Below are 20,082 nucleotides of genomic sequence, written 5' to 3' on the forward strand. Positions count from 1 at the left end.
ATGCCAAATGTGTACAAACTGTCAAGCAGCCGGTTTCACGAAACGCTAGGATTAATCCTAATTCGAATTAGTATGATAAACCCGTCCTCGCTTTGGATGGGTTCAATAATGTCCGTACGTCTTTGGATACGGAACTGAACTCGTTTAAAGTGCTAAGGTTAAGAGTTTGGTGAAATCGACGACTGCGCCTTTAAGTGAAAGATTGAATCGTAGCTTCTTCGTCTATCAAGTTTACCACGGCCAGCTAGCCCGGATAATAATTAAGCTCATCCCAACTCCTCCAGTGTTGACACGGTGTTACTTACTGCCCACTTTAAGTGAATTTGTGTACATTAGCCCGTTCCTAATGTGATCAAACACTGTTTTCCTTTGCCCCTTAATCCGTTGCCCCTTTTTCGCGCGCGCGAGGTCTATGCCCGCATTAGGTATCCTTTTTTTCGCAGTCGGTATTTAATTTCAGGTCTCGTATTAGAGTTAGTTGTGGGGACAACCGTGGGCAAGTTTAATCGCCTTAAAAGCTACATTACAGATTTATCCACTCATCAAAGACTCTTACTGCCCCAAGGTCACTACCGACTGAAGGCTCGTCAGCCATCCCACAATTTGTATAGTGATACACTAGCCTGGGGCTCAAACCATCAATAAATTGAGGTTTTATTCTCCATCCTTACAGCGGGTACCTATACAACTTACGCCAAAGGGTACTAGATCACATTTTGTTTAGATAAAACTCAAACTCTTATGCGATTTGTCGTATTCAGGAAATTTGCCTCACTAAGTAGAAGAAGATGGGCTTTTTTACAATGTAACATTTGAAAAAAAGGTAATAAAAGTGAAACTTGAGTGCGAGACGAGCAATTTACACGTGTTTCAAGTGCGCACTTGCAATGTAGAAAAAGGGACTATTTTTTGAGCACTCGGTTCTTGAACAGCGGAACTTCAGCGTCAAAGCAACATAATAGACCAGACTCCCTTCCAACTCTCAATTTTGATTTGACAACTTACAGGCGACCAGAAGGAAGATAAAAGCTCTCGGCAAACCAACGACCCCGCGTGTCATTTTATTATGACAGGATAGCATTATTGATTCATACATTTTAAACTATTTTCTTAAAGAGATTTATTTGAGTGTTCAAAAACACAAGATTTCTCTTGAGTGCATGTTCCAAACAGTGTCACAAGGGAGCCATCTTAAACCACGAGATGAGCAAACATAATCCATGTGTCTTTCTTCTTCAGTCGTTGACATCCATAGGCTTGGCCATAGATTGAGGGAGAGAGGGGAAAACTGCCTGGGGCTTCAATATAAATGCCAAAACCATGGGAGACAGTCCCGACCAAAACAGCAAAAAAAGAGAAGATGGCCCGGGGGCACAATTTCAGCCACTACGCATTAATCATGATGGTTCTTGACAACAATCAACTTAGTACCAATCGCAGGTCTCAGTATAAATTGTCATAAAAATAACGACTTCTATAAAGAGTTATGTCAAGAAAATGGCAGCTAAAAGCACGATCTACTCACATTGTTCACATCCACCACAAAGAAATTGAATTCAATTGATATTATATGCTTTCCCGGTTGTGTTTAAACGTTGGGGTATCAACTCAGGCCTGTAAACATTTCCACAGAGTGTTGAGTTGAATCAAAGTGAAACAAATTGTCCACACGACAAGCTTAAGCCTCGAGCCTTGCTTCTGGGGCCAATAATAACGATAAATGGAAATTTTGTGAAATCACAAACACTATGGTGTACGCTTTTTTGATCGAAGACTTTGGAGTTTTGTCCTTTTTAATGTCAAGATTCATCAATTCATTTAACCAAATTGCACTGCTATGAGCTATGATGACATCATCGATTTGATTTTATATAAGAAAATGGTATTCTAGATTATGAATGCCATCATCATCAGTAAGCTGTCAGACTCAAATAGAACACAGTTTTGAATGAGGATAAAGGGAAGTGTCTCTTCGGCACATCCGAGGAAACACATAGAGATTAAAACTCATACAAAGATTGATAACTGCGGGAATCAAAGGCGGTGGAGAGGTTTTCGACTAGCGGTTTAAACCCGCCGAGGCCTGGTTCTTGATAATTTTACCGAGACGAAGTCGGGGGGGGGGGGGGGGGGTTGATCTATTTAAAACACGTTGATGATTTTTAGATTGGGCTATTCTGTCTGCCGTTTCAGACAGCCAACTCAAAACATTTCAAACATGATGAATACATAATGACGAGAATGTTGGCGCTACCCTATTAGTCAAGACTTGTGTTTTTGACATGTATTGGTTTAACTGTCACAATACATATAATTAAAGTAAGACGAAGTCTCACCTCAAACTGAGCGCACGTTTTCGTTTTTAAAAATGATTATAAGACCATAAAGGTACCACTCTTGATCAAGTTGGTCAGCAACACACAGTGCCAGTCACAGACCCCTCCCCCCCCCCCTTTAAGAGAGAAGGCCTATACACCATAGTTGCGCATCTTAAAGGCATTATCTGCATGTCGTTACATTTACACTGGTCTCTTTAATAAACGTAGTTTTCGACCACTAACAAGCACAATCTTTCAAGAGAGTTAATTCGAAATCTTTAACACAGCTCACATTATGGTATTAAGTGGTCTAAAGCTATACAAACTCATACAAGAAACAAAATTACTCTATTAACCCAGTTTCCTCATATTGGCGCATCTTTTTGTCATCTTGATCTTGATTTGGGGGTGGGGGGGGGGGGGGGGGGCACACCAACAAAAGAATAACCCTATTAACCCACTTCCCCAAAGATTGACGAATATTTTGTTTAGTCATGGTCTTGAAAGGGAGGGGGAGGGACGACGCGTGTGAAAGGGACTAAAACAGAGCTAATTCAAGAAAAAAATACTCCACGTAGGAATTCAAGGTTGCTAAAATATTGTAAGTTTTGCATGTCCATTAGCACTGTAAACGTGGGGAGGTTATTCTTCATATTTCTCGCAATTCTTTGTGAGAACAAGCTTCCAGATCGTCTCTTCCTCCACATGCCGACCATTCCAACCACCCCCCCCCCCCAACCCCCAAATGAGTTCATGGTTGAAATCAGTGGAAATCAAATATTGATTTGGGTCATACGGATCTATAATATTGTGCAGTGTCTTCTTAGGTATGCTATCATGTATACACACTGTACCGGTATACACATGCAACGAGAGTTTAACTTAAAGCCATTATATACTTTCGGTAAACAGTATTGTCCAAGTCCCACACTTTGTGTATCACAACTTATATATAAAACAACAAACCTGTGAAAATTTAGGCTCAATCGGTCATCGGAGTCAGGAGAAAATAACGTGAAAACCCACTCTTGTTTCCGCACGTTTCGCCGTGTCATGACATGTGTTTAAAATAAATCCGTAATTCTCGCTAACGAGAATTTATATTGTTTTACTGTTTTCTCAAAAAGTAAAGCATTTCATGGACTAATATTTCAAGAGAAGTCTTTCACCATTACCTTCTGTAAACCCTGTAAATTATTTGTAAATCTGTGAACTTTTATTTTTTGTCTGTACCAAAAGGGTCAAATGGCTTTAAAGGGTGTTTGTAATTTTTTTAGGACAAATAACACAATGACCACAGATTTACACTACACTTACACAGTTTGAAGATAATGATAGCAGAAAGCTTCCCTGAAAATAATACGTGCTGAGGTGCTGTAGTTAGGGGGAAATTAGCAAAATAATGTCATGAAAATAATTTTCGTCTCATGAGACGAAAATTATTTTAAGCATTTACAAACGTATTTTCATGACATTGTTTTACTCATTTCTCAAAAACTACAGAACCTCAGTAAGTAATATTTGGAGAGAAGCTTAATGTGTAAGTTTAATGTAAATCTCATTTTGAAAAGGTACCCAAATCCTTTAAAGGGAGGGTATGGGTATTCGTCTGGTAGTTACTCCAAAAATTAATGAACAACCATCTTTCTGGGCAAGATGCAGTTGTTGATCATGTATATTGCGAAACATCGCCCTCAAAGAAATCTCTGGTTTTAGAGGAGAGGGGTTTTAAATAATAACATGCAAATCTGGGAAGCAATTCTGAATAAAACGTTTCTTAGATTGTGCACTCCAATTGACATGAATGCTCCAGAATTTCGGCGAAATTGCAAAATACCACCTTTTTAAAGGAAATTTCACCTTATTTTCTGATTGCAAGGTAGGACATGAACAAAATAAAGGAAATACAAAAGAAAAACAGTTTATAAACTGTAAACTTACTAGCTTACCACAAAACAAAAAACATCCACAAAACTGATACCAAAGGGATACAAAAGAAAAACAGTTTATAAACTGTAAACTTACTAGCTTACCACAAAACAAAAAACATCCACAAAACTGATACCAAAGGGATACAAAAGAAAAACAGTTTATAAACTGTAAACTTACTAGCTTACCACAAAACAAAAAACATCCACAAAACTGATACCAAAGGGATACAAAAGAAAAACAGTTTATAAACTGTAAACTTACTAGCTTACTACAAAACAAAAAACATCCACAAAACTGACACCAAAACTTAACGCCGCTAGGTCCTGGAAAGATTTCCCTACTATTTTTAATGTGTGAAATTAAATAACCCCGGGTGGATTTCACAAAGAGTTAGGACTAGTCTTATCTCGAGTTAGGACCAGTCACTCGTCCTAACTTAGGACTATCCATGCAATTTGTATATCTCCTAGGACTAGTCCTAAGTTAGGACTAGTCCTAACTCTTTGTGAAATCGACCCCAGTTTATTTTTATCATTTATAACGAGGCCTCTTTTTTAGTTATGGTTCGTGTTTGAACTAAGGATCGCAACACTGAGCTAGCTATATTGTTTTAACCAACAAAGAACTATCTATGTACTCGAGCAATCACTAATGATTGGTGTAAACAGAAGCCCAGCACAAATAAGATCCTAAACTTAGCAAACCCTATACTAAAGTATGCTAGATAGAGTCTTATTCATGACCAGTTCTGACTAGACTCGACCTTAAATCCAAACTGTGTCGACCGTCCTCCATGTCTACTTGATTTCACAACAAACAATTAATTATATCATATGTGTAAATAGCATGTTTATATTACCAATATTTGTGTATCCCCCACTGTTCATTCATCTGACCTGACACAGTCAATAGATTGTCGGCTCTGTGCTCTAAAGTCGTTAACTGCAATTTCATACGTACACAAAACACAATGGCGTCAAGTGGGGGGGGGGGGAACAAACAAAAAACATGATTACGTTTTAAACAAATAAATCAAACTCCAGAAATAAGTGTTTTTCTTAGAATCTGGATGCAACTTTCTTCAAAACAAATACTTTGAAGACCCCATCTTTGTCCACAAACTCCAATCACCACCTAGTCATGCGCACACAAAATAGAGTTTCAACTTAAAGCCATTGGACACTTTCTGAACGGAACAAAAATTAAAAGTTCACAGATTTACAAGTAACTTGCAGGGTTTACAGAAGGTAATGGTGAAAGACTTCCCTTGAATTATTATTCCATGAAATGCTTTACTTTTTGAGAAAACAGTAAAACAGGTACAAATTCCCGATATCGAGAATAACGGATTTATATAAAAACATGTCATGACACGTCATTTTTCCGACTCCGATGACCGATCGAGCCCTTCTTTTTCACAGGTGTGTTATTTTATATATAAGTTGTGATACACGAACCTGGGCCTTTTGACAATACTGTTTACCGATGTTGTGCGATTGCTTTAAACTCAATACCCAAAATAGTATTGAAAGATATGTCAGTGTTTTTTGTATACACATGACAGAGAACAAGGTATGTGCATAATATGAGAGAATAGGTACCCCAGTTCACAAACATGCATTGCAGTAGAATCAAACGTTACTTCACAAGGGAAGGGGGCAAATTATTTCGAAGTAGTAGTATTGAGAGATGTTTCAGTGTTTGTCCTAAACATGGGCGAAAAAGGTCTGCATACTTACGTATGAGAGAATGTATACAGCCCCAGTTCACAACCGTGCATTAACAGAAGAATCAAACGTTACTCCGAAGGAAGGGAACAATTTATTTCGTAGTAGTAATGAAAGATAATTCAGTGTTTCTTTTTATACACATGACAGAACAAGGTCTGTGCATATTTACGTATGAGAGAAGGTTGCCCCAGTTCACAAACAAGAAAAGAGAATGTTGATTTATCCATGAAAGACGGAAATGAAAAGTAAAGAAGAGGTAGAACCCTAGAGACGGCAAGATTAAAGTAGGATAGGACGAAAACAATAATATGAAGTCAGCTTTTACGAGACCTGTGCTCCTCGGACTAAATTGTGCTGGGCTTAAGGGGAAGAAGGGGTCAAATATCGATATATATATATATACAAACATGAAAACAGACAATTCTGGTAATAACCTTGCCTACATGTCATCGTTTTAGTAGTGTTTGGGGGAATTGTAAAATAAGTGAATGAATAAATAAGAAATGGGGGACTCCAAGCTAGTTAACCCTTTTCCCTGTGAATATGTACGATCTTAGTGTATTGTGTATTGTTGGGGGAAACATTTCAGGCCCATTAAGTGAAAACTGCTTTAGGGCTTTCGTTGGCAAATAGGCTGGCTACACTGAAACACCCCCCGGGTTAGAATCAGTTTAACCCCGGGGAGCTTGACTCATTTCTGGGTCAATGTAAACCCGAGACCGGAGTCAAAATGAACCAGATGGGTCAAACTGAACTCAGAATCTTAGCTCCATCTTTTGACCAATTACTGGCTCAGCCTGACCCAGACATTTGATTAAGCCCACGGGGACCCCGGATAGACCTGGAGGTTTCAGAGTGTACATATTTATCTTGAAGGGAGTGTAGCATGTACCTTTTGGTAACTTCTCCAAAAATAAATGACCAAAACGACTTGCTTGGTGGAATGTTGAGAAGCAGTTTGTAGTAGACTACTCCTAATATGTATAAGTACTTAGAACACTCAATCGTATTTGTAATTCTGAACTTCAAGGCACTAATGTGAGCTTAACAACATTCCGTGTTACTGCCATGTTACCATGAGCTAAACATGGCGGCGCCCAGTGCGGGTTACGTGACGTCACTTAACAACCAATAGACTTGTGCAAGTCCCAACATCAATACATTACACAGTTCCCTTCAAAGGAAGGTGGTTTTAATACAGAGAGGGAGTACACATTACAAATGATTTCAATCTGGGAGATGTTTCTGCATGAATAGTTCTCATTATTTGGTATTCCATATACGGATTATTCCTCTTGCGTGCTGGGCGCTACTGCACCTCCAAATTTCAGGCGATATCTTAAACAAGTGACCACCTTTTGAAGTAAACTTTTCACTGGTTAGTTTTTGGTGTATATCTACGTTTATATTTAATTAAATGTAGTGGACACTATTGGTAATTACTCAAAATAATTATTAGCATAAAACCTGACTTGATGACGAGTAGTGTGGAGAAGATGATGGTATAAAACATCGTGAGAAACGGCTCCCTCTGAAGTGCCATAGTTTTCGAGAAAGAAGTAATTTTCCACAAGTTCTATTTCGAAACCTTAGATAGAACTTTAGGTCTCGAAATCAACCATCTAAACGCAGTTCCAAAACCCCAAGGGTATACTATGCCTTCAAAAGCCCTTATTGTCACTAGAATCATAGCATTTAATTACTTCTGTTTATTGTAAACATTCTGGCACTACTCTTTACGAAAACTAAACAAAAGTCTTATTCTTTCCTTCTTTCTAGTTCGCATACATGCAACAGTCGTCACTACGGTATATCATATTACAAGAAAACGGCCAAGGTATTGAAGGTAATTGCTTCTTTATTTTTTTCTAATTCAAAATGACCTGCAGTTTCAGACATCATCACTTGCTTTGTTATTTGTTTTGCAACGCTACCGTTTAGAGACATAGGAAAAGAAACAACCCACCTACGCAAGGAATTTGACATGCTTGCCTTGTTCTTAGCTTAAAGGCAAAAATATATTTTTATTTCTTGGAGCCACTCGATTACTGAAGTCCTATATTAATGTAGGCGTTTACAATCAAACTAACGCGTGAACATTTAATTTCAAAATTGTGACACCTGCTCAAACTATTTGTACAATCAAACACACACAATCTAAACATGTTTTAAGAATGTACAAGTCGGTACAAAACTTAAGCTGAGACAAGTGTTGACATTCTAAACACTGTTTTTACAGTGTATTATCCATGTTCTGTGCATACAGATTCCCAAAGAACACGAAAAACAAAAACCATGGAGTTCCTTACTCCATGCAAAACATAACAGTACATCATAACTAACATAATGATGTTCATATTCAAAGCCAGATAGAGCTTTCTGCCGCTTTATTCGCAAGTTCACACATTAAGTTCAAGGCTGGTGAACACGCGTGTAGAAATGCTTTTAATGATTAATCAAAGAATGGTATTTCTGATGAGGCCAGATACAAACAATTGTTCATTAGCGTCCATCAAACAAATTCCCCAGGGTTTATTGAATGGAATGAACAAATAAGCCTTCATGAACGTGAATTATGTTTCTATTTTTAGTTTGTTTCTTAATTAGTGAAAATTCAGTTGGTTAGTTTGATCATGGGTTTGTTATCTGAAAATTAACGGAGATTATTTTCTGGTGTACGTCTTTTCCAGATGCGTTGTGCAAGGGAAAGACTATCGAATATTTAGTAAAATCTAGAACAAAAACATCTAATAATTTTGGGAACCTCCCAAACACATTTAGCCCTTGATTTGTGGTTTTTTTTTAAGTTGCTGCTATTACTGTCCTGATATCTTAACGAATCCACGAGACCTGTCATCTGTTTTTTTTTTTTACGTTTTCTCGAAATAATAATAATAATAATACAAAGTCGTTCCCTCGCAAGAATATTTTGAGGACACGAAATACAATTTCGAGGGGCCGAAAAACAACACATTGTCCCTATAATATAAATAATAATTTTAGAAACCTCCCACACCGATTCACCTGCGATTTGTTTTTGTTCTATTAAGTTTTGTTTGTTGACATATCCGGATATCTCTACGAAGCCCGTCTGTTTGTTCGTTTTCTCGAAAGAATGGTGTCGTCCCCTCGCAATGTTATTTTGAGGCAACGAAACAATGTTTCGAGGGGACCCACACACAACACCTTATATCTTTACGGGCTCTGTAGAGCTTTGAATGGGTTCTTGTGAACAGTATTGTCCAGGTCGGATGCGTTGTGCAGAGGATAGATAAACCAATCGTGATTTAATAGTAAACAATTCTAAAACAATTTTGTAGATAATTATTTAAAAAAGCGTCTTAAACAAATTCACCTCCCCTTTGTTAAGTTTGTTTATACCTGGCTAGACATCTTCACGGAGCCCGTAAAGAGGGCTCTGTTTTGTATCTCTCTCCAAATAACATTCTCGAGGAAACATAACAAAATTTCGAGGGAACGAAAAACAACACGTCTTTGATTGGTGACCTGAGATAGCATCCACTTCCTACACTACATTACGCTCTGCTCCTAACAGCCCCAAACCTGTATAAAATAACTGTGTCCAACCCTAACTACTTGATAGCATTAAATCCACTTATAAGGTGGTACCATTTGTTTTCAGAGCCATGAGCTTCATCAAGGTTGAGCCTAACTGCCTGTGCTTGACTATAACATTGCCCCTGGCCAGGTTTTTTATTCTTGATGTGTGGGTTTTGTATCTCCAGCATTTAACCCACTCACCCGGTTGCAATGGCAGCTCGAGCGACCAAACCGTGCAATAAAAGAATTAATAGCTCTTTAAAGGCCCGCGGTCGATAGGCTGCAAGCAATTTATACTGGTAGTAGGCGCAAATTGAAGCAATTTCTGTTTGGGAAAAAAGAATACCTGTCTGGGAAATCGCAGCGTGGTTGAGAAGAGAGCTTGCTGATGTGAATTCAAGTGCGGACGGGAAGCCAGCCTGGCAAATTTGCCGTCAATAAAGAGGCTCTTTCCACGTTTGGGAATTAAAGGTTTAAAATACAAGACAAACCACTCCGATTTGCTGACAACAAATCTATCATTAAAAGTGTAAATTAAATCGAGGAATTTGTGTGCTTTGACGGGGACACACTCTCATGGACAGTGCAACGTTTCCATTACTTGATACACAGTGGATTGAAACAGTTTCTAACATAGATCTATGCGTGCCCAGACCGAATACATGTACAATATTTTAGACGTGTCTGTTATGCGCCATTACTCTCGAAATGGACCATTATGTCAGACAAGGTCTGTTGGACATAATGGATCAAGTTGGCTGTTAGGCATGACCTTCCATAACACTCATCGAATATAAGCCGAAAACGCTGCCAGCTCGCAATTTCCCCCCAAAAATAAAAAAATTAGGAGATTATTTTATTTTTTGAGGGAAGTCGGTAGCATACCTGAAAGTGGAGCAGATTTAAATTGATATTGAGTTTGAAAATTGAAAAGGTTTGTTAATAATAACAGTAATAAAACGTCATATAGCATCCACATTTTGCCGAATTAAGCGTATTTTACAGACAGTAATAAGGTACAAAATACTTAGCAGATATCAATGTAAAGATATCAAACATAAAAATACTAATGCTCATCGCTCATCAACTCATCGGTTTCAAATTTGAAATGAAATTACTCAGATGTTATTCAGCTGTGTGTAAGTTTGCGTACATAAAATTATCATAATTCCATGTAAACCACACAACAAGAATTGCTTGAAATAACTGCCTAGCTTAATAAGTCACACCATGAGCATATTCGTTGAACACAGTATAATGAACTAAGATGAAACATCAACTGGCCTTTGCATTGACTGACATTATGGTTTGTAAATTGTAATATTATACATCTTTTGGCAAGTCCCTTCGCTCTGCCTTTGTAGCGCTCTATAGTACATCATTACGGGCTTAGTTTCTCAATGAGAACAACCAATGACGTAGGAAACAGTCCATCAACCCCCACCCCCACCCCCCCCCCCCCCCCACACCCTGAAGGATCCGTTCCAGGGCTAAGGACACTCTGCCTGTCTCTGGGTCTACACCTGCCCTGGATCCACGGTGTGATCAGCCCTTCATGCACAAGATGAACCCTGCGTTAGGGTTCACTATAAAAGTATTGTGTCAAACTGAGTGGGAATAAGAAGTAGGAACCCCCCCTTCTTAAAGGCACTAGACACTATTGATACTCAAAATAATAATTTGTTACCATCAGAACTTACTTTGCAATGGAGAGCTGTTGATAGTATAAAGCATTGTGCGACAGGGCCCCCTTTATAAGTAACACAGTTTCTGAGAAAGAAGTAATTTCTTGCTCAAACTTACACAAAACATCAGGCTACAGCTCTTTTACAGGCATTTGAAAGCACACAAATTCGTGCAACAGGGGTAGTTTTTCTTTCATTATTATAACTTCGATGAACAATATTGAGTCAAAAATTTCACAGATTTGTTATTTTATGCATATGTTGAGAATGCCTTTAAGTGTCTGACAATAAATACATAACTGTCTAGCAGTATTGCCGTTTGAGCATCCATTACGGTCTCTGCATTAGGGTTCACCATTAGTACGTCATAATAACATAATAAATACAAATATTAGGAAGACCCCCCCCCCCCCTCCCCACACCCACCGTTAGAAAAAAAATAAGAAAACATTTTTAACAAAGTCAGGTGTTCCGGAAACAAGTTCATTTTATGACCAAACACTGATGTTAAGTATCTGACAATAAATACATAACTGTCTAGTGACTTTGCCCTTTGAACAAAACTGACTTTGAAGTAAAACATCTGCTTGGGATCAGCGCATATGTTGCCAATAGCAAAGAATAATAAAGGCATGGTTCATTTCCTTAACAAAACAATCACCATAATAACAACTTAATGATATCAGTATAGTATTATTACTAACAACACACTTTTTTTTAATTAGGGGATTGAAGCGTTGCAGCATACTGCAAGCTTATTTACTTTGTGAAAGCTTAGTGCCAGACCTTCTGAAACTGTCTCTTTAGTATACTATGCCGTCGAATAAGCCGCTAATTTATCTTTAGTCGAACCTTAATAGACATGGGGAAAACAATGCAGCATGTATAATGAAAGAAGATAAGTTCAAGGTTGTCGCCTGTTCAGTCAGTCGGTTCTAATACACAAAAGGGATGGGCCACAACTCATGATTCTGCTCACTGAGGAATTATGCGCTTAACACATAGGTGTAGGCCAATGGGCTGTAAGCACATACTTGAGAGGTAAGCAGAGTCGTGAAATTGGGCCCTGGTGACAAAAAGAAGAACACAAACAAAAGCAAAAACAAGACAAAACACAACAAAGGTTTAGATCGTACGAAGATACCACTTAATATCAACACTATCTACAACCTTCACGGACAATCAGGCTTCGCAGCGTTTGCAAAAAAATAATAAGTGCAACTTAAAAGATTTGGGTACTCTTTCTTACACAAAACACCATGACCACAATTTTACATCAAACTTACACCGTTCGAAGATAATGATAGTAGAAAGCGTACCTTAAACTTTTAGTTGCTGAGGTGCTTTAGAAATGGGTAAAACAATGTCATGAAAATACGTTTTTACATGCTAAAATGATGTTTGGTCTCATGATCAAATTATTTTCATGACATTGTTTTACTCGTTTCTCAAAAACTACAGCACCTCAGCAAGTAATATTCTACCATCATTATCTTCAAACTGTGTGAGTTTAATGTAAATCTGCGCACATTGTGTTTTTTGTCCTACAAAAAGTAGACATGGTGAAGGTTTTTGTACTATAGCAATTTGTTTCATTCGCAGTTCTCAATTGTTATAATACTCATACAAGTAACAAACCACTCACAGAATAATTCTCAATTATTTAAAACAAAACAAAACAAGGTGCTCTAAGAAAGACTCTGCTAGGGTCGAAACTTCAGGCCATTAACTAAATGTCGCAAAACTAATACAAGTAACAACCACTCACAGAATCGCCCGAAATGCTCACTGCTCACTCAAGACCTCCAATTACCATGGGATTGTTTTTTGATTGCCGCTAACATTACACGCACATACACCATCCATGACACTAGGCCAGCTTTTTGCTGTTCTCCCTCAAACCTGACAACTTAATTAGATAACAAATTGTCACATGGTGGTTGAATTGTGCGTTTTTATTGACATCTTAACTGGATGGAAATGAATTTACTCTTCCGAAAATGATGTATTTTTTTTCTCCTGGTTCTGATGACCGGAAGCATACGGGGGAAACTCTGTGTCACAATTCCCCAATGTAACCACGCTAGAATTATCTGAGCAATCTCTTTTGGAGTTCCTTGACGTGCATATTCTAAGCATTGACAATCAAATATTGTATTTAGGCCTATACAAAAACACACCCAGGGAGACAGGAGTAGACAAATAAATCCCGCAGACGAGCCACTAGCCACCAACTTGTAAAGCTGTTTATCCAAACATTTTAGATGAATCTGTTTTTATGTATAATACTTATAACTTGCTCAAGCAAAGCTGGGAACCAGACACATTTTTTATAATTTCCACAGTACTTTAAGCTTGTAACTTAACTCTGCTGTGCCAAACAAACGTAGGTGGGCATATGAGCGCGTTTTGTAACGCTGCATATGAAATGTGGACATGATAACAGAAGAGGTTCACAGGTACCAAAAACACTATGTGGACGTATACACGTCCACACAGTGTTGTTCAATGTTGGAGAATAGGGTGGGGTCTTGCGGCTGTCATTTAAAAATGTTATTTTTGTACAAACATTTATTATTCATGTTCTATCCGGGGGGGGGTGGCAATTGATCGGGGAGGGGGTAGAGGTGCAGACTATAGCTCCGCCCCTCTAGCTACACCAATGCTACTATTCTGCTATTACATATTATTGGCCTACTATTCTGGAAGTGGTAATCAGAGTTACATTATTTATGTTAGGAGTTAAATGGTATACGATATACAAATATGCACATATGTATACACCACTGTTTGCAACGGGATCACGAGTGGCCTTGGGTGTCATGATTTCATAAGGAAAACAATCGCTCGAAAACTAACAGAGTATTAATAATTCCTCTATTAATAATCAATTTAAATCCACTGTGGTTAATAACGGTTTATGCTGATATTAAAATAAATAACCGCATACACTGCCCTTTAATCAATGTATTGTTCACACGCCACTGGCAGCCAACAATAGCTATTAATAGATCAAAAAATAGTTGTTATTTCTGTCCACTTGTCTCTATCCTTCACTGAGTTTTGTTTCCTTGGTTAGTGCCATTATGCAAATTTACAAAACTGATATAATTTTGAAGGGGGAAAGTCTCCATTTGATGGAGACCTTGAATCAAGAATGACTAGAACCGTGTCAAGGTTATTTCATATGAGCTAGTCTCGCGTGTATCAAAAAAAAGCGAGAAAAACAAGTCAAATTATAATGATTTTGTGTCATGAAATAAATATATTTTTAGAAAAAATTCCCGGAGAAATAAATATATTCACATCATTTTTTTTATATAATAATTTCAATTGTTGTATTATTGCTGGAGAAAACAAACTCATGGAAGTAATAATGTGGTTACACATTTCATGTAAGTAATAATGTGGTTACTTATTATATATTATATTATTATATTTTACGAAATATAACCGCTCATACATAATGCACATTACGTTTGACGAACTGAACAATATTATACGTAGCCCTCGAAGTGCCACATCACATAGTTACCACTTGTTTATTCAATTCGCAAATTCGACTTACTGGTTTAGATCGTAACTCGATTTCTTAGATGGCACTCACGGACATCCGTAGACCTCATCGCTACCATAAAATTGCACCGAACTTCACCATGGTAATTTGTGTCAACGAAAAGACCCTTTGTGAATTAAAGAAGCGCAATAACGTAAAATTGATGTTAAAACTACAGTGCTTAAACCCTATTAATTGGCAACAACTATTATTTATTGTTCAGATTTTTTTCCGAAGAGCACTTGCTCAAAATAATTGTAATTACAACATTGTTTGTTGATCGAGTGTCAGACAATGTCTACATCATTATCGCTTTCAATAAACCCAACGATCAATAGACCTCTGAAAATGTCATAATATTATAATGGGCCCGTTTAATGAAACATTTAATAATGGCCGCTGTTTTGTTACGGAAATTAGGAACGTTTCTCCCATGGACTGTCTGTCATTAGCAAACGCGTAGCCTTCAATATTATGTGTTCTTGACTTTGATATTAATTTTAGACGGTACTTCTCTGGCGGATTGGTACTTATATGCATTTCATTATCGGTAAACTGTCAAATTGAAAATGATTTTGTTGTTGTTGCACAAAACAAAACAGTTTTACTATAATGCCTTGCTTGGATTTTTGTTCTTGAGCGTGGATAGTCGTTAATCACATGTTGTAACGATGAAAAATGAAAGAAAAAAGACAGCACCTACACAAGGACCGGGTTTTCATTATAAGTCAAACTATATCGTAACGATGAATAAACTCTGTCGTATCACAATGGTAAGCATTTATACAGTCGGGTCAGAATTGATCCTGAGTCGGTGTTCAAGGGAGCCTGACCCATTCCCTGGTCAGGCTGACCCACAAACTGTTCAAACATGGGATTTCGACTCGGATTCTGCATTAGTTTTACCTATTTCCGTGTTACACAGTATCCAAGTCATACTGACCCAGAAATGAGACATACTGACCCGTTAAAGGGTCATGCCTTACGTGACCTGGATCCGGGTCAGTTCTGACCTGGCATTTATTGGAGTGTAACAACCCAGCCCGCTGTCGAAAAAGAGAGATATCAACGACTAAATCTAACAAAAGTCATATAATAACACGTGGAAATGTCATAAGCCGTTCATATTCTGCCCTTCTCGTTGGACACGGAACAAATAGGTTATCATAGGTGATATCTTTATGAAGTTATTTCGGAAACGCCTCCACGTTTAACTTCATACCCACATCTCTGAAATGACGCTTTATATACAGTCTGTCATATAAAGGCCCGCCCTCTGGAAGTACATCATCCTTTTAACCCACATTGATGGTTATCGCTCACTGACTTCGGCAGATTTACAACAAAGTATTGAGCATTGCTTGATTAAATGATAAATACATTGACGGGTTTCTAAATTGAAGCTTTTATTGCCGTAAATGAAACAGCCGTCTGTAAGAACCCTAAAAAGTGTGGAATACTAGTTTGGAATCCAGCCTTAGTACATGCCTGTTATTCTTACTTGGAGGAAAGTGAACAACGCACTAATTTGGTATTCTCCTTTAATATACCAATTACCCAGCTTTCGGGTAATATATAGATTGAAAACAAGTTAACCATTTTAGGTAATAAGTATACTCATCTCATCTCTTCAGAGTGTAGAAAACAGCAAAAGGGTTAACCCAGAATCGTATACAAACAATATGAAGGATTTTCTTTATATTTGTTTTCATTGTCAACATTTCTCCTAGCCAAAGTAATCAAACAATTAAGGTTTATTTTTATCTGGGGAAGATAATTACTTGCAAATATATTCTGTTTATTTCTTTTTCATCCGAAATAGAAGTTTAATTTTACCACACACTATAACAATAAATGACCTACAGTATTGGCCTCTACATGTACGAACTATATAGTCTAATGATCAACAAGAAAATCTACGCGCTGAGATTTCGAGCCAAAGACCGTCCGTATGTCGGAGCAGGCTTCCCGTCATAACTTGTCGGCCCATCTAGCCAAACTCGAACATTTAAAAAATTTAGTTTCTGAGAAATTTAGTTTGTATAAGTGCGTTTTATGGATGCGAGTATAAAATGGTCCTACATCTTGCCTCTTTTCACACTAAATTTTCATTCTTGTTATAAATTTTCATCCCGTTTATACAAAAATCAGCTTATCTCTGTTACTTGCTTTTCTCAAATTTTTTTTTGCGAGTTAGAGGGTTTTGCCATAGAGCCGCGCTAGACCCCAAGCTTGTATGTGGATAACACGGCCATCGCGAAACTGCTATCACGTAATATATAACAAGTTTATTCATTAATCAAATCATACTCGTTGACCAAGGGTCGAGACGAGAAAAATACAGTACTTCAACTTAATAAAAGCGATGTGACATTTGGTAATTCAATCTACGTTTTCATTGTGTGGACACAATTGTTCCCAATATATGTTATTGTTTGAGGGAATTGTGTCACTGGAGCACTGTACCATTTGTATTATTATTATTTTTTTACACAAAGTAGGCCTATGTATAAATCAAATGTATAAATCTAATTTGTAAGAACAGTCTTCTCACTTGGTGTATCCAATCATAGCCATAAAATAACAAGCCTGTGAAAATTTGGGCTCAATTGGTCATCGAAGTTGCGAGGAAATGACGACAGAAAAAACACCCTTGTTGGACGAATTTGTTTGCTTTCAGATAAAAATAAAAGACTTCTAGCTAGAAGTCTTTTATTATTTAAGGGAGAAATCACCTCTTTCTCAAAAACTACGTTACTTCAGATGGAGTCATTTCCCTCGATGTTTTATACTATCAACAGCTCTCCAATGCTCCTAACCGAGTAAAATTTTAAGTTAATATTTGTTTTGAGGAATTACCAAACGTGTACCATCCCTTTAAAACAGGAACCTTTTACAATCTAACAAAGCCAAACAATCTGCAGAGATATATGGCAAAAACATATACATGAGAACATTGATATTTTTTCTAAGACCATAGACTTTAAATTGTGACAGTTTTATAATGAATCGTTAACAGTGACAAGTGAACACACTTAAAAATGCATCACATTTTCTGTACGGCAAATAAATCCTATATATTGCGTTGCCCTGTAGCATTCTCCCTTTGATTGCGTTAACTATATAAAACAGAGTCTATAGTTTTAACATAGACAAAATAATTGTCAGCATTATCCAATTGTTCACAGTTCATTTTAAATAAATGTCACATCGCATTTTTGTCTTGGGTTTGAGCTTTCCTGGACAACAATGTCACATGTCATTTTAAAGAAAGGCAGGTGGTTGTATTTTAAATATAATATTTTTATAACAAAAAAATCGTATAGATGGATCTGTTAATCGTATGGAACTTGGTGTCAATATAAATCTAGTGCAATGTAGATGCAGCTGCATTGGCAGAGATTAAAGTTGTTGTTTTGGTAAAGTGTATTATGTACTTTTTCCTAACAAAAAACACAATGTCCACAGATTTACATTAAACTTACACAGTTTGACAATTTTGATAGTAGAAAGCTTCCCTTGAAATTTTACTTAGTGAGGTGCTGTAGTTTTTGAGAAATGAGTAAAAGTAATAATTTTCGTCTCAGTTTTAGCATGTAAAAACGTATTAACCAGTTATGCTATGGTTTTGGTCTAATATCATAACTGGTTAAGGGGATTTTACAAAATGAGACCAAAATTATTTTGCGACTTGTTTTACTCATTTCTCAAAAACTACACAACCTTAGTTAGTAATATTTAAAGGGAAGCTTTCCTCTATCATTATCTTCAAACCCTGTAAGTTTAATGTAAATCTGTGGACATTTTGAAAAAGTACCCGAATCCTTTAAAGAAGACATAATCTACCTTACCCTGTTATTAGAAGAAAGCCATAGAGACAGATTGCTTCAAAGTGTATCGCATCTTATTTGTTTTAGAGGATACATAAGGCAGTTTCTTGGGAATGTCTCACCAAAAAATAATACATCTGTCTAATATGTGTTATTAGAGTATAATTTCTGCTCTCGGACGTCTGGAAGATGTCTCCACTTTCTTCTTAGATACACACATTTAAGCTTTGTATTTCCCAGAATTTTACATCCGTAATGTGTATTTGCACTTCAGTACAAAAAGGGGAGTAACGTCCCGTCGTATACTGTTTAAAGGCAGTGGACACTATTGGTAATTACTCAAAATAGTTATTAACATCAAACCTTACTTGGTGACGAGTAGTGGGGAGAGGTTGATAGTATAAAACATTGTGAGAAACGGCTCCCTCTGAAGTAACGCGCAGTTTTCGAGAAAGAAGTAATTTTCCACGAATTTGATTTCGAGACCTCGGATTTAGAATAGAGGTCTCGAAATCAACCATCTAAAAGCACACAACTTCGTGTGACAAGGGTGTTTTTTCTTTCATTATTATCTCACAACTTCGACTAGCAATTGAGCTCAAAATGTTCACAGGTTTGTTATTTTATGCATATGTTGAGATACACCAAGTGAGAAGACTGGTCTTTGACAATTACCAATAGTGTCCACTGTCTTTAAAGCCCCTGCAGGTTTTAACGCAGTAAACCGGTGGTTTTCAGGGCCCAGTGTAATATCTTTATCAATCTATATTAGTCATTTGGAACGTGGTGTCAATACAAATCTATTATAATGTTGCTGCAGCTGGATTGGCGTGGATTATGGCCTTTTTACTTATAATATTATTCTAAATCCTATGACAGCCATAGAACCAGATTGTTTCAAAGTGCATCACATTTTATTTGTTTTGGAAGAGATACACGAAGCAATTTCTTCGGGAATGTCTCGCAAATATGTGTTATTATAGTATAATTTCTGCCAGTGGACGTCTTTAAGATGTCTCTAGCCTTCTCAGATACACACATTAAAGCTTCCCAAAATCCAAATCCTTTGTGTATTACTCATACAAAGTGAGAGTAACATACCGTTTTGAATATGCTATAATAACTAACTGGTTGTTACACTGTAAACCAATCCTGTCCAACAAGGCCAGTTTCAAAGAACTTCTTTAAAAAAAAGAATAATTTATGTTTATAGTAATGACTCTGAAAATGAATAGCAATAAAAACTTAAGTGGGAGGAAATACATCAGTACTATCAACTTCTCTCCTTTGCTCGTCACCAATTTAGTTTGTAAACTACTTTTTTTAAATTTTGTTAATAGTAATACCAAGAGTGTCCGGTGCCTTTAAAGCCAGTGGACACTATTGGTAATTGTCAAAGACTAGCCTTCACAGTTGCTGTATCTCAACATACGCATAAAATAACAAACCTGTGAAAATTTGAGCTCAATC

General features: G+C 37.1%; 1 protein-coding gene across 2 annotated transcripts in view; it reads left to right on the forward strand.

Annotated features, from left to right (window-relative positions):
* The window catches only part of LOC139954328 (metabotropic glutamate receptor 3-like), a 91,007-nt gene that overhangs the window by 35,634 nt on the left and 35,291 nt on the right, over nt 1-20,082 (forward strand). For both annotated transcript variants that reach the window (XM_071954080.1, XM_071954081.1), the window contains exon 2: nt 7,760-7,826. The gene's annotated coding sequence lies outside the window, so the exon portion shown is untranslated. The remainder of the gene's footprint in view (nt 1-7,759; nt 7,827-20,082) is intronic.

Source organism: Asterias amurensis, chromosome 2 (genome assembly GCF_032118995.1).
Source record: "Asterias amurensis chromosome 2, ASM3211899v1".
NCBI lineage: Eukaryota > Metazoa > Echinodermata > Asteroidea > Forcipulatida > Asteriidae > Asterias > Asterias amurensis.